The sequence below is a fragment of the Plutella xylostella genome, chromosome 20 (genome assembly GCF_932276165.1).
Source record: "Plutella xylostella chromosome 20, ilPluXylo3.1, whole genome shotgun sequence".
NCBI classification, from domain to species: Eukaryota; Metazoa; Arthropoda; class Insecta; order Lepidoptera; family Plutellidae; genus Plutella; species Plutella xylostella.
This window is the reverse complement of record NC_064000.1, coordinates 3,775,736-3,791,256: the sequence shown is the minus strand read 5'-3', so window position 1 is coordinate 3,791,256 and position 15,521 is coordinate 3,775,736. Positions and strand designations below refer to the sequence as shown.

The 15,521-nt window shown below is 37.6% G+C and overlaps 2 long non-coding RNA genes across 2 annotated transcripts; both read left to right on the top strand.

Annotated features, from left to right (window-relative positions):
- The first annotated feature begins 5,450 nt into the window (after window positions 1-5,450).
- Window positions 5,451-6,371, top strand: LOC119693373. Its single transcript, XR_007267444.1, has 2 exons — window positions 5,451-5,650; window positions 5,885-6,371. It is a non-coding gene; the product is annotated as an uncharacterized LOC119693373 (long non-coding RNA).
- A 7,015-nt stretch (window positions 6,372-13,386) lies between these two features.
- Window positions 13,387-15,276, top strand: LOC125490107. The gene is made up of 2 exons (XR_007267450.1): window positions 13,387-13,703; window positions 14,320-15,276. It is a non-coding gene; the product is annotated as an uncharacterized LOC125490107 (long non-coding RNA).
- Window positions 15,277-15,521: the final 245 nt, after the last annotated feature.

The window sequence follows — 15,521 nt, the reverse complement described above, 5'->3', positions numbered from 1 at the left end:
TCGGCAACCTCGCTAAAACGGCAATAACAGCGCCAAAGAAACGCATCCTCGAGTACAATCTAAAAATGGCAGTTAAGAATCGAGACGAAGAGGTCATTGCACTTTCTGGGGAAATGTTAAGAAGGCAAAACGGGGCGGAATAAAACATAAAATATAATTTTGGTTAAGAGCGCAAAATATAGGTCAAATTGGGAAAATAATTTATATAACAAACCTATTGATTATTATATCATAACTAACAACTAAAATAAGTTATCTTTAAGAACAGAGTCACACACTAACATCAGGCAAAACATGACCTATAACGACTGAGGGGCCGAGCCATTGCCAGGTGTCTACTAAGTTCTCCGAAGACAGCTGGCATTGGCCCTGTCCTTGTTAAGTTTGTTGCCATTACTAATGTAAGTGTGACTCTGAAAACCATTAATTAAAAAAAAAAAAAGAAAAAAAAAATCTTGTATAATGAGATACACGGCTGGGGGTTTTTAGTCGGTTAACGCCCGACACTACCTGGGTCCTCTTCCCAGGTGTCCATGTGGATTTTCCCCCAGCAGTGGAAAAAAAAAAAGGGAAAAAAGAAAAAGAAAAAAAAAGAACAATATATATATAAAAGATAGAATATATATATATATATATATAAATGAAACTTCTTTACCGAGTAGAAAGTAGATAAAAGAATTAAAAACTATCTCATAAAAATTACCACTCTTCAAAAGGCACGGACATAAAGTCTGTGGAGCGATAACAATTTCTTAAAAAAAAAAAAAAAGCATACTACTTTTGAAACGTCTAAACATATTTTTTTATTCATAAATTCATTTTTTTTGGATTTGAATATAGTTTTATTACTAACCTTACGTTTAATGTACAATAATATCTAAATTTTCTTTTGTTTCGAGAAAATAGAGCAATTTACTTTTGGGTCTAAAAGACCCACATGCGACTGTTTGTGTCACGAAATTTGACGCGAGCACTGGCGGGTCAGATCACCAAGCCCTTGCTGGTGCAAGGGCTTGGTGATCTGATTCAAGGGACTCCGCTTGAACTCACGAAAATGCGAGATATTCTCTTGCGCTGGCGGAGCGTCACAAGAGATGCGTGTTTCACTGGAGTCAGTGCTCCTGGGGTGGTTTATTTGGACAGGACTGACAATGCTTTAAAGGAGCTCCTGGAGATCATCAACATTGAGATGACGCCTCCTCAGTGGCATCAAGCGGCGCTCCCAATCAGGCACGGTGGGTTAGGCGTACGGCGGTTGCCGCTACCGAGCGGTACCGAGCTCCCCGCTTTCTTGGCCTCTTCCTACGGGGTGATTGATCTCGTCGCTCGCATTTTGAATGTAAATGGGGACGAGTTTAAGATCCCTTATGCGGAGGAGGCTTTGGATTTGTGGAGGGCTCAATGTCCTGGCAGCGATGTGCCACAGCAGCCGGAGTGTCAGCGCTTGAGCCGATTTGCAAGATTACTCTTGACGCGCTCATCGGCCAGAGTAAGGGATCTGAGCTCGCGCGACTGTGAGCAGCTGCTGAGCACGATTCTGGTTTGGGCTTCATGCGTTGCCCTCACCCCAACTAGGGACATTGTTAGACAACGATTCCCTACGCGTTGCGGTTGCGCTTCGTTTGGGCTGCAACATTTGCGAACCGCATCGCTGTGTGTGTGGCGTGGGTGGATGCACACGGTCATGACGGTGATCACGGTTTATACTGCGATGCAAAACAATGCCACTTTCAGTGATGGTATCTGGGCATCATCACTCTAGTATCTTATAATTTTAGTACTGAAAGGTACTGAAAGAAAAAACACGTATGTTATATTTTTAAACCAAGGAATGTTATATTAAAATTTCGTTAGTGATTGCAAAGTCACCCTGTATATATAAATATATATGTAGGACATGTAAGGAAGTGGATAAGACGATTGAACATATTCTGTTAGCTTAGCCATCTACAACAGAGACGAGATTATCTATCTTTGGACCAACAGACCACCCATCTCAGCTATTGCAACACCCAGGCTTGCTGGACCAGTTTACTCGGGAGCTAGGCTGGCTGAGCTGAATTTAAGGGGATATGTTCAAAAGGCCTCCTCTCTGAATAGAATAGAATAACAGCATGTGCAGTTTTGTACAACATCGCCATCGAATTTCTGGTCCCACTTCCGTAGGTAGTTGACAATCAGGGCTCCGAAGTTGTGGCTGGTGCCGCTTTGCCTGTTGACAGACCGAGAGACGTTACTCAAGACTTGTATCTGGGAAGGGCCACACGAAGGCGACGTGCACTGGTCGAATGAACTTAGCATCGGTGAATGAAACCATCGTGAGAGGAAACCTAAATCTAGATATATACATAATTGTTTAGTTTCTATAGAGGTACTTTGAGTAGGGCAGTGGTGATGTAACGTAGGTTCGAAAATCTTGTGCACTAGAGAAAGTTGGGTTAGGGGATTTCTGAAGCGGCATCCATCCATTGGCACAAGGACGAGTGAAGGCGTAACAATCTCTAGTGCCTGTGTGACAGAAGCAGATATTCGCAAATGGTTTTCCGAAATCCGTGAATATTATGAAGAAATAAAATTATATTTTTTTACTTTCCAAGGCGCATATTTAATGTCGACGAGAGTGGGCTAAATTATGTCCCAAAACAGGAAAAGTTTGGCAGTCAAAGCCCAAAATAACGTTCATTGCGTTTAACGAGTTCCTCTAAAATAAAAATGACAGTAATGTTCACATTTTTAGCTGCCGGTCAAAGTTGTCCTCCAATGGTCGTATAAGTACCAGAGAATCCCTCAAAAAGTGGTAGATGTTCCGAGCTACAAATATAACTTATAGCGTTGTACCTAAATGCCACCCGAATCCAGCAGATGTAGCCGTCTTTCGGCCAGTAAAAGCATCTATTAGAAAATGCCTGAACAATAATTGAGGGCAAGCCATAAAAAAAACATTTTTTTTTCAATATAATAAAATTTTAAAAAAGAAAAATTGCTTAATGGTAAAATCTAATGAATCTAGAGGAAAAGAACCGAACGACCTTACACTTCAGTAAAATTACACGTGGCTCCAAAGTATAGGTCGAAAATGAGGGTGAAGTTGGCTGCCCAAATAACACGGTGGCTGCAGCCCTAAAATTACAAGCTGAAAGTCTTGAAAATAAAAAAGAAAGTTTCTCAATTGTACAAATAGCATAAGTTGTAGAACAGTTGCATCGCCTATTTGATGCCACAAACGGACCATCATCAAACAAACATAAAAAAAACTAAAGACAAAATGTTCAAAAAAACTGTGGCCATCACTAATTTTGGCAAGAGTGCAAACCAAAATTAAAGACTCGAATTTTAAGAGCCTGAAAACTGAAGACAATTATTGCGGATACACTGGGGAATTAGTAATCAAGCTTTAGCGATGCCTTTAAATAATAACTCGAAGCTGCAATACTTACTTTTGGCTGCTTGCCTTTATTACAGGTAAGAGAAAAACTACTCATCCATATCGAAAATTTTGAAGTACCCCGATTCAGATATGCAAGCTGCAATAATGGCAGTAAAAGAAAAACGATTCAAAATCAGAGAAGCAGCTAGACATTTTGGGGTGCCACATAGCACTTTGATAAACAAACTTAAAGGGAGGGTTCCATTACAAAGAAAAATGGGACCCTCCACATACTTCACTACAAACGAAGAGGATCTACTAGTGAAATATATATAATTGCTAATGCAAAAAAGGGACCATACCATACCCATAAGCAGACGAACATTGCTTGAAACCGTGAAAAAAATTCGAGATGATGATAAAAGAGTAACGCCATTCAAAAACAATATGCCCGGCAAGAAGTGGGTTGCTTTATTCTATGATCGCCATCCGGAAATTAATGAAAAGAAAGCAGAAGGGATATCTACATCACGTGCACTAGTCTCCACAGAGGACTTAAAACAATGGCATTAATCACTCAAAGAGTATTTAATCGAAGAAAATGCACTCGACGTCATTGAAGACCCGAAACGCATTTTTAATGCTGTGCTGATGAATCGGGATTCCAGACTTGCCCAGAGTCAGGCAAGGTAATAGGGCCAACCAATATGAAAAATTTCTACGAAATTAAGTCCGGGAAAGAAAAAGAACAACTGACAGTCATGTTGACTATAAATGCTGCTGGTCAAATAGTTTCCCCGATGATTGTCTACCCAATGGTTCGAATTTCGAGAGATATCGCAGTAAATGTTCCGGATGATTGGAGCATAGGTAAGTCTCCGTCAGGGTGGATGAACGGATCATTATATTACGAGTACATCGCTAATATCTTTGACCCATGGCTAAAGGCGAACAATATACAAAAGCCCGTTATTCTTTTAGTAGATGGGCATCGCTCCCACTTGACATTGCAAGTGTCTCAGTATTGCGCGGAAAACGTTCGGAAACGAAAAAAAAATTTTACAAAGGGACTCCAAATTAAACGTAATAAAAATGAAGGGTGGTTTACAACAAAAAAGATCAAAGGAAACCATTTATCGTGACAAATTGATAAAGACTACAAATATGATGCTCACTGACCATAAAATTCCTGTTGGACATTTTTTAGAACGCTTGGCGTGGAAAGGATCATTATTTAAGTGAAGATTAATAAGGTTATGTATAATAGCCACGTTCTCCCGTGTCCAATAACCATTGATGGCATGACCCTAGAACTCAGATGTGAAGAACTCAGCGGCGGGGAAAACGACTCATGTCACCCTCTCGAGAATAAAAATCGCCTTCCCTGAAATTACCGCTCTATTACTGGATGCAGCTCCAGATATGCCGGGCGCTGTTTCCTTGGAAGTGATCAGAAGGCTGACCAGCTATGCAGAGTACCCGGCCATAGCTCGCCAGTCCTCACTGGCGTGTTTCCTTCCGCAACAACACCCAGATTCTGAGGCCATGTTGTCAGTCTTTTTTGTGCCTAATCTGCTCCTCTCGGAAACGATCAATCGTGGGAAAAAAGATTGGAAAGCGATGAAGGAGAGTGAGAAGGCCGAAACCACACAAGTTTATCAGATGAATGCGTGGAATTCAACTCTGTTTTCGGAGGACGAGAGAGTCCAATGGAGCACGAGGTTGAAAATCATTGTTGTGTCAGGAAAGGGGACTTATGAATTCACCAATGTTTGGAAGGAGGCTAGAAAGGCTGCGGAAAAGTTTCTCATAGAGAAACACTCCTTCTCCTTTGGCAAAGACTGACCTTCCAATCTGTTAGTGACTAGCTAGATTTACCCTAAGATTCTGCTGTGCCTTACCAAATGTTAGTTCTAAGTTTCTATTATACACTTTTATTGATACATGACATTTCTATGAATTTATAATGAAATAAATAAATATATTTTATGTATGAATATATTATGCATACCACTGTTATTTTAGTTTTAAGGTGCAAGAACAAAGATTTTAATCGAAATAATGATTTAAGAATAAACTTAATTTAGTAGGGTAGCCTGGGTACGGTTAAAACAGGGTACGGTTGAAACAACTCTAATAATTCCTAAACTATGGGCGGTACGACGAGGGGTCCAAGGGGAGAGGGACGCGGCTTGCGAGTCCAGAGATGAATCACAGTGCTTCGTCGCATTTCGCGCGCCGTGCACGTGTGTAGGTGGCCTCATTGTATTTTTTTCGACAAAAGTAAGTGTTTTGTTTTGTTTTCTATTTCCAATTGTTTCGTTGATATTAGCATTTGTGTTTTACTACTTTGTTGCTAGACTTTATGGGTTCGGAAACACTAATTTGTTGTTGTGTAGGTTATTTTGTTTTGGAGGTGTGCTCGTTTTAGTAAAAAATGAGTGGTTGGGTACGGTTGAAACGATATTTGTGGGTACGGTTGAAACAATGAGTTCATATTACTTTCTTATTTTTTAGATGCCGAGAGTACGTGTAAGGAAGACTTTGAGGGCGCAGATCGACTTGTTGCAGTACAAAAACGCTTATGAAGAGGTAAAAGCAGGATATTCATTGCGGACAGCTGCGGAGAATTTTTGTTTGGTTAATTTTAATTGAAAAGTGTTATTAGTTCTGTTGCTTTTGTTAACTACGTTTTTTTTTATTATTTAGTTTTAATATTGTCACTGAGAACGTTAGGTTAAGGCTGATTAAAGTTATCGTTAAGTTTATTAAAACATTGAAGACTGTGATTAAAGTTATCGTTAAGTTTATTTAAACATTGAAGACTGTGATGTTAAAATGCTATAATTATTAAGAATTACAATAAATGATGATTAAAACTTGTTCAAATGTATTATTTTTGTATCATTTGCATATGTTTCAACTGACCCCAGTCACTGTTTCAACCGTCCCTGGTATGGGGACGGTTGAAACAAATTCTTTTTTTATTTCGATTTGGTTTTACTAAAAAAATAACGTAGCTGGTAATAAAACGGCAATGCCTTTTGGTAGGTAGAAACACGCTCTCTTATATAAGATATCTATCTTCATCATCGCTCGGCTTATAAACGGCAACATTGTGGACGATATTATTGACATTGTTTCAACCTTACCCAGGCTACCCTACCTGATGAGTATAGGAGCGCCTGGGAGTATAGGTAGTTGTAAAGAAAAGAATACGATACAGGCGCAACACAGACCTAAAGCACAAGTATTTAATGAGGTTTAGCAGCCTGGTAATAGTAATAAATGATAATTCTTTCTTATAATATTACAGAATTAACAGGTAGGTACTTAATTCCTTTTATTGAATACACTTCTTAATTAACGCTTAATTATACAACCAAACTTACCTTTAAGTTGTCAAGTTATAATTTGTACCTTCTAATTATACATTTTTCCAGGCAGTATGAAACAATGCCCTTTGCCTTTTTTTAAAGGAAAAATCTACCAAAAAAATAAATATACTTTTTAAATTTTTGTTTTTTAATAATTTCGCGCCATTTATGGTCATATTATTCATCACCTTTGATTTATTCATGATTTATTTATGATTTATGATTTATTCATCACCTTTAAATTTGTGATTGTTTGAGTTTTTTTATGGATTTAACATAATAAGAACCTAATACAGTAATACTTAATAACTTATTAAAACTGCATTTAAGTCCTTGTGCGTGAGTGCATGTGAATGATTATTAATTCGTAAAGTTGGACTTAGTTAAGTAGAGTTAAAGCTGATTTAAGTATTGCCTTACCTTGTTGGAGGTGGTGTGAATTTGAATTGAACAATGTCTAATCTAGCTAAAAAGAAAAGCCCAATATGGAAACATTTTTCGATTTTAAATAAAGATAAGGCAAAATGTGACTATTGTTCCAAAACTATTAGTTACAGTGGAGGTGGTACTGGAAATTTAACACGGCATATGAAAAAACTTCATGGAACTGTTCCTATAGACCAGCCAATACCTACAACATAGTGAAGGAACTCCGCCGCTGCCGCCACCGCCACCGCCGCCGCAGACACCGACGACGTCGTCTCTGCTGACCGCCTCAGAAATAAGCGGTCCGAGCGTCACTACAGTTTATGATAGTGCAATCAATACGATACCTTCAACTTCTGGTCTCACTTCATCTGTAGTCGCTACGAGACCAACATCAGAACAGTCGAGGATAGAATGTTACGCAAAGTCTACTAAGCCGTTGCCAATTAGCAAATCAAAACAGCTCGATGAACAGTTAGTTAGATTCATAGTTAAAGGCTGTCACGCGTTCAGTATTGTTGAAGAAGAATTTAAGAAAATGTATGCCATGATATTGCCAACGTATCAATTACCAACGAGGAAAACAATATCATCCAGTTTGATACCCAGACTGTACACTGAGAAAATAAGTACAAAAATAGTGTTGAAGTTACTAAAATGGGTGTTATTCCCACGACAACAAATTTACTGTTACTGTTACAATCGGACTTTTGTAAATTCAGTTTTGTATAAATAAGTAATAAATATGTGTAGACATTACACAATAGATATCGCGAATTTCATTTTTGTCATTTTAAGTTTAACAAAATAGTGTCTTTTAGTAGTACCTCTGTAAATATTACTAAACTTTTTGTGTTACTTACAGACGTTGTTTTGTGGTACTAGTGTTTGTGTTTTTATTATTACTAAACATATATTTCCTTTTGTAATGTATATTCTAGGAAATACATTAGCATACTGAGATTCAGTTTATCAAAATAGTGTCTTTTAGTAGTACCTCTGTTTGACTGACCTTGGTTAAACTGTTAATAACGCCACTGTTTGAGAGTGATCCTAATTGCCAAATATCCAACAAACAACTATTAAATTGGTCACTGGAAATCCAACAACTTTTTGAAATAGAATCATCAGCATTGTATTAAACGCCTTATGTGGCTCCGTTAGTGCATACTACTGCGCGCAATGCATCAGGGAAACTGCTCCGTTACGTATACAACAAACGAAGACAATTACGTGAGCGTGGTATAATAGAAGCCAGCAGTCGCTCTCGCTCATCATCAATAAGTTCAACATCAACAGTTTCTGTGTCTCCTCTAGTAACACTTCCAGGAACATCACTTCCAGGTATAAATAGACACCTTCATTTTCTTACACAGTATGCATAAATTACAATAAATGATTATTTTCCCGCTCATTCCCATTGGCATTAGGTCATTTAAACATTGAACTATTATGTACTCATTATTAATTAATATAAAAATATATTATTTACAGAAGCAGATGATGGATTAAAACAACAGTTAAATTGGCTGAAAAGCTCCTTAGAACCCTGGCATATGGTGCAAGAAAACTGGACGCTTACGTCAAATTATCGACTGAAACATAATTACCTGAGTAGTGGTACGATTCAGGAATATTTCGATGAATTAAAGCGTCCGGCTGGGTACCACTTACTGTTGGAGGATTTTAAAACTTTGTATGAAGGAAAATCGGAAGCTTTTTTCAATAACATAGTGTTGCTCAGGGAAAAAATTATACGACTAGCAAAGGAGAAAGCGAATAACACAAGACTTAATTCGATACTATCTATGGTTACAAACTTAACAAAAGATTTGCAGACTGAACATAAGCGTTTGCAACATTTCACAAATTTAGGTACATACATTTCACCTATAGAAGTTGTTGTAGGTCAACACATGGAACAGAAGCGTGCTCGCATGGGTCTTAGTTACATGCCTACTGATTGTACTATGCAAGTCATCGCACTAAACTTAGTATTAGAAAGATTTTTTTCACTACCAGATGTTCTAAAAGATACTTTGTCTTACATAGATTCATTAATAAGTTCAACCTCAGGTGCTGTACATAATTTAATTCAGGGTTCTGTATGGTCTAAAATGAGTGCCAGTTTTGCTACGAACGATGGTAAAGAATTATTGTTACCATTAATACAGTATTATGATGACTTTGAGATAGGAAATCCTTTAGGGAGCCATGCAGGCTTACACAAACTTGGTGCTGTTTATATTAGTTGTCCATGTCTTCCTCCAAACTACGTGTCTAAATTAAATAATATTTTCTTATTAGCTATATTTCACGCTACAGACAGAATCAATTTTGGAAACAGAATAATATTCAAAAAAGTTATTGAACAGCTGAACTTTTTATGTACAACAGGAATACATGTGAAGACAGACAGTTTTGATGGCATTGTAAAATTTTGTGTTGGGGCTATAACAGGTGACAATTTAGGCCTTAATTCGATTTTAGGTTTTGTAGAAAGCTTCTCTGCCAACCACCCATGCAGAATATGTAGAGCAGACCGTAATCAAATTCAGAATATGTGCGAGGAAGACAGTAGTTTATTAAGAAATGAATCAAATTATGAACATTATGTTAGAAATGGGTGTAACATTCAATACTGGTATTAAAGAGAGGTGTATTTGGCAGAATCTTGAGAACTTCGATTTGTTTAAAAATGTTGCAGTAGATTTGCTGCACGACCTGCTTGAGGGTTGTTGCAAATATGTTATGTCTTTTGTCATAACATACTTTATTAAGGATATGAAATTAATCCATATGAATACTGTGCAGCAGCGTATTTCAGCATTTGATTTCGGTCCCGATTCCAGTTCAAAGCCCACGGGTACCGCTGTTACCTTTGAAGGATCTTCCATAAAATTAAAAATGTCAGGTTCAGAAATGTTATCATTCGTACGATATTTTAGCCTTCTCGTAGGTTATTATATTCCTAGAGAAAATAAAGTTTGGAATTTGTATATTTTGTTGCGCATTATATTGGAGAGATTATTATCACACAGAGTATACAGTGATACATGTGACCAACTCAGGGGTCTGATTAGGGAATTTAACGAACTATACCTTGAACTAAGTGGTGAGCCTTTGAAGCCTAAGTTTCATTTTCTCTTACATTACCCAAGCATGTTAGAAAAGTTTGGGCCTATTATTCACATTTGGACAATGAGGTTCGAGGCCAAGCATAGCATGGGTAAAAAAATTGCTCGTTCTTGTGCTAGTCGAGTCAATATTTGCAAATCTATTGCAATCAAACATCAGCTTCTATTGAACGATTTTAATTTGAATTTTTATGAAAAAGGAAAAAAGTATATTTTTGCACTGTGGAAAAAAAACTAAAGTGTCTTACATAAAGAGCCAACAGCTTAAAAATAAGTTTAATTTAAATGATGATAGAAATATTGCATTTTCTGTTAGATGGGTGAAGATAAACGGTGTTTTGATTTAGTTTGTCTAATGTGGTAACTGTAGATAGTCAACTGGCGTCAAAGATACCTCGAAGAACTGCGAAATAATCGTCCCGGAAACCAGCCCCCAGTTGTATATTTGGACGAGACATATATACACGCAACATGTTGGCAAAGTGAAAAAGAAGAAGGCATGTTATCCTCAGACTTCAAAGGGCCTCGTTGGATTATCGTCCATGCTGGTGGTGCTATTGGTTTCATACCCAATGCTCAACTGATCTTCAGATCTAATTCACAAGCGGCCGCCTATCACGACGACATGAACAAGGCTAACTTTAATAAGTGGCTTAGTGAAAAACTAATACCGAACCTACCTCCTCAATCAATTGTAGTGATGGATAATGCCTCATACACGCAGAGAAATTGGTGACAAACAGAACTACTAAATCGATTAGTTAAATTAGGTTACAACTTTTCTAGTTCGAAATACTTGGTCCTTGTTAGCTCTACGACTAATTGTTCACTCTTACTAATCGTATGTTTCATTATATTATTTCATTTATGTAGGTCACAAAAAATATTATTGAACTAAAACATTAATAATTATTGCATCCTAAACAATAATTATGTTAGTATGTATAGTAATGAATTGTGTGTACTAAGAAACAGGGATTCACCGTCACTAAATTATCTAGTTCCGCTTAATGATTTAGAATGTTACCGGTGGACTACGAGTGTGTCTGTAATCAAAACAATAATCTTTTTATTACAACTACATTATAGTTAGCAGTACATATCGTTCTAAGTGTCGTATAATATGTGTTTAATTTGGTTTACTATTTATGTAGTGGTTTTGCCTTACAAGAATATTATAGTAAAAACCACCCCGGAAACAGTAAACGGTACAATGTATGTATTAATCCGTGCTATTCTGCTAGCGTGTTTTAAAATATTTTAAATAATAATGTTACAATAACAATTTGAGGAGGTATTCATAGCTAAGTACCTTGTTCTGTTTATGCATCAGTCGTGCCAAAGCATCTCCACTTTGGGCTCGCTAGGTTTTTTTTTTTTTTTTTTTTTAAATAAATTATTATCACTCCACAGACTTTATGTCCGTGCCTATTGAAGAGTGGTAATTTTTATGAGATAGTTTTTAATTCTTTTATCTACTTTCTACTCGGTAAGGAAGTTTCATTTATATATATTCTATATATATTGTTATTTTTTTTCTTTTTCTTTTTTCTCTTTTTTTTTCTTTTTTTTTCACTGCTGGGGGAAAATCCACATGGCCACCTGGGAAGAGGACCCAGGTAGTGTCGGGCGTTAACCGACTAAAAACCCCCAGCCGTGTATCTCATTATACAAGAAAACTTTTTTTTTTTTTTTCTTTTTTCTTCCCTTTTTTCCTTTTTTTTTAAATTAATGGTTTTCAGAGTCACACTTACATTAGTAATGGCAACAAACTTAACAAGGACAAGGCCAATGCCAGCTGTCTTCGGAGAACTTGGCACCTGGACACCTGGCAATGGCTCGGCCCCTCAGTCGTTATAGGTCATGTTTTGCCTGATGTTAGTGTGTGACTCTGTTCTTAAAGATAACTTATTTTAATTGTTAGTTATGATATAATAATCAATAGGTTAGTTATACAAATTATTTTCCCAATTTGACCTATATGTTGCGCTCTTAACCAAAATTATATTTTATGTTTTATTCCGCCCCGTTTTGCCTTCTTAACATTTCCCCAGAAAGTGCAATGACCTCTTCGTCTCGATTCTTAACTGCCATTTTTAGATTGTACTCGAGGATGCGTTTCTTTGGCGCTGTTATTGCCGTTTTAGCGAGGTTGCCGATAGCGTCCTCGGTGTCATCCGCATAGTAGGTGCAGGCGGTGGTGTGCCTCGACAGCGCCACTACTGCGTGAGGTATGCTATCGTGCAACTTTATTTTATCTTTTGTTCTTATGATAATAACGGATTCGTACGTCAATCCCTGTGCTTCGTGTATGGTTAGGACGCGTGAGCCCATTCCTTCACCATACCCTTGGCTGGTCAAGGTCTCTTTTTCTTCCTGTGTATGCACCAGGAACAGAGTGTTGGTTTGGGATTTGGGAATTACTGCGTCAGTTAACCTTTTCGCTCCGTAAACGTCCAATAAACGTGTCCAGTTCTTCAAGCGACTCAAATTCCATTCTTTGAAATAAATTCAAATTTTTTCAACAAAAAACAACACCTTTGTTTACCATGACCGCCATTATAACCTTAAAAGTAGAAAGAGCAACTTGTGTCATGTTCAAGTTCATGTCATATACTTACAATACAAATTTAACTTTATTGTGTTGCAATATGGAGCATATTTGAGTGGTTCGTTGACTAGCGAATGGCTGTTTACGCGCCTAGTTACAACCTAGCGAGCCCAGTGTGGAGATGCTTTGGCACGACTAGTCACAAGCTAGCGAGCCCAGTGTGGAGATGCTTTGGCACGACTAGTCACTACCCATACACTACCAAAGTGTGAAACGACTAGTCACAACCTAGTCACTACCATTAATATTAGTGATTTGATTGATGTTTGTTTTCGGCCACGGGTGGGCCACGGCAACTCCATTATCTATTCATTTTTTATGAAAGCCAAAAGAACCGGTCCTTTGGCGTTCATAAAGTGCATTTCAAACGCGTCAAATTATTGGTAGGTTAGGTACTTAGATACTTTCTATGACCTAGTCACCTCGTCTTAGATCAGTTTGGCACCACAGGACACCGAATGTGTCAGCTCAGCTCCAAAACAGGCGAAATGGATAACTAGTCAATAGGCTTATTTTTTAAAACCAAGGTTACCAAGCCATGTACTTGATTTCCCCTATGTCAAAAATTTTCTTGCATGAGTGATAATAATCTTTAAGCAGATATTTTTAATATTTTTTCAGAAAATCATACAACATTATCTACACTGTCTTTGCTAGACAGTGGTCTTATCAAAGAACTAATCCCTCCAATTGGAGACAGAGCCAAGTTCGTAAAAAACTTGGACAACTGGAATAAATTAACAAACCCAGAGGAATGCCCAGACATATTTACCAGCAGCAGCCCTGTAAGTATCTCCTATTTTTAACATGCTTTTATTAGCTTCACCTGTAACTATGTATGTAAGTTAATGACAACAAATCATAGAAGTTGAATTTAGACAAGATATACAGTTCAATCGATTTGAAAATTAGCAAATGTATGTAATACTGACGACCGAATGGCGTAGTGGTTAGTGACCTGACTACTGAGCCGATGGTCCCGGGTTCGATTCCCGGCTGGGGCAGATATTTGTTTAAAGACAGATGTTTGTACTCGGGTCTTGGGTGTTGATATTTATATTTAGTATCTATCTATCAACAAAATAAATAATTACAATTAACAATGTATTTGTGTAGATATATCAGCTGTCCGACACCAACACAGGTTCTGCCTAGCTTGGGGTCGGATGGCCGTGTGTGAGATGTCCCCACATATTAATATTTATTTATTATTAATACTGATAGTAATACAATAACTTGGTTCCTTCGAGCTGATCTGATGATAGCACCAGGAGATGGAAGGCGGATATCTCCAATGGTTACTAGTAAACTCTTCAAGCTTAGGCTCATTTGGTTTGTTTTCAAGGGTATTACCTATTTAAATAACAGGTAATTTTAATTACTGATCATTTTATTTTGCAGACCCCGGTTTTTGTAGATAAGCTTAATCCCAAGCATAGACAAATACAGAGTGTGAGTGAATTTCTAAACCCTCTTACTGATAATACGAGTAATACCTCAACTGCCTCAACCCAACTGAATGATTCCAACATCATTATAGTAGTACCACTAGCATTAGAGAGGATCAGGTAGCTACTACTACCAGTGAGGATCAGGATATAACTTGTTATGAAGAAATATGTTCGGTAAGATAAATTCTTTAAATAAAGTAACTATCATCATCATCATCAGTCAATAAGCGTCCACTGCTAAACATAAGCCTCTCCTAAGGAGCGCCATAACACTCTGTCCTCGGCCTTCCTCATCCAGCCACTACCGGCCACCTACCTAAGGTCATCCGTCCACCGGAGGACGACCCATGCTACGTTTGCCTGTTCGTGGTCTCCACTCGAGAACTCGTCTACCCCAACGGCTATCGGTTCATTGGCATATATGACCAGCCCACCTCATTTCTGATACAATCCATCGAGAAACCCCAAGCATAGCTCTCTCCATAGCACGCTGAGAGACTATCGGTGGACCAGTCCTACCGTCAGTGTCCACGTTTCTGCATCATACATCATTACCGGCCATTAAGTAACTATTTGACCTAAAAATGAAACAGATACACCTGCAACCTATAAAAACTCATTAAATTATAAATTATTTTGAAATCTATATTTTATGATTTTTTATTAGTTAATTTATCTTTCCAGAAAGTGGTTCAGATGAAGATATCCAGTGGCTCAAAAACTGTACGGTACCCTGGCATTTAGTGGTAGATAAGTGGCATAAAACAGCCAAAAATAGATTGAAGGAATTAGAGACTTCTGAAATTACCATTGGAACATACATGAATAAATACCCTGTGTTAAAAACACCACGTGGGCATGAGCTTCTTACTGATGTTTTACAGTTCTTATATCCATCGTCAGGGAATAAAATATTTGAAACATTCCCAACAATAAAAAGAAAAAATTTCAAATTGGCTCTATCTAAAAGCCAAGTACCTGAAGTAAAAGACATTCTGGAACAACTTCAGCTTCTAAACAAAGGTGAGTACCTACTAGGTTTTATAATTAGTACTAGCCTTCCGCCCGCGGCCTCGCCTACGTGGACTACACGACGTTATCCCGTGGTAATGTGATATTTTTCGGGATAAAAAGTAGCCTATATCCTATGTG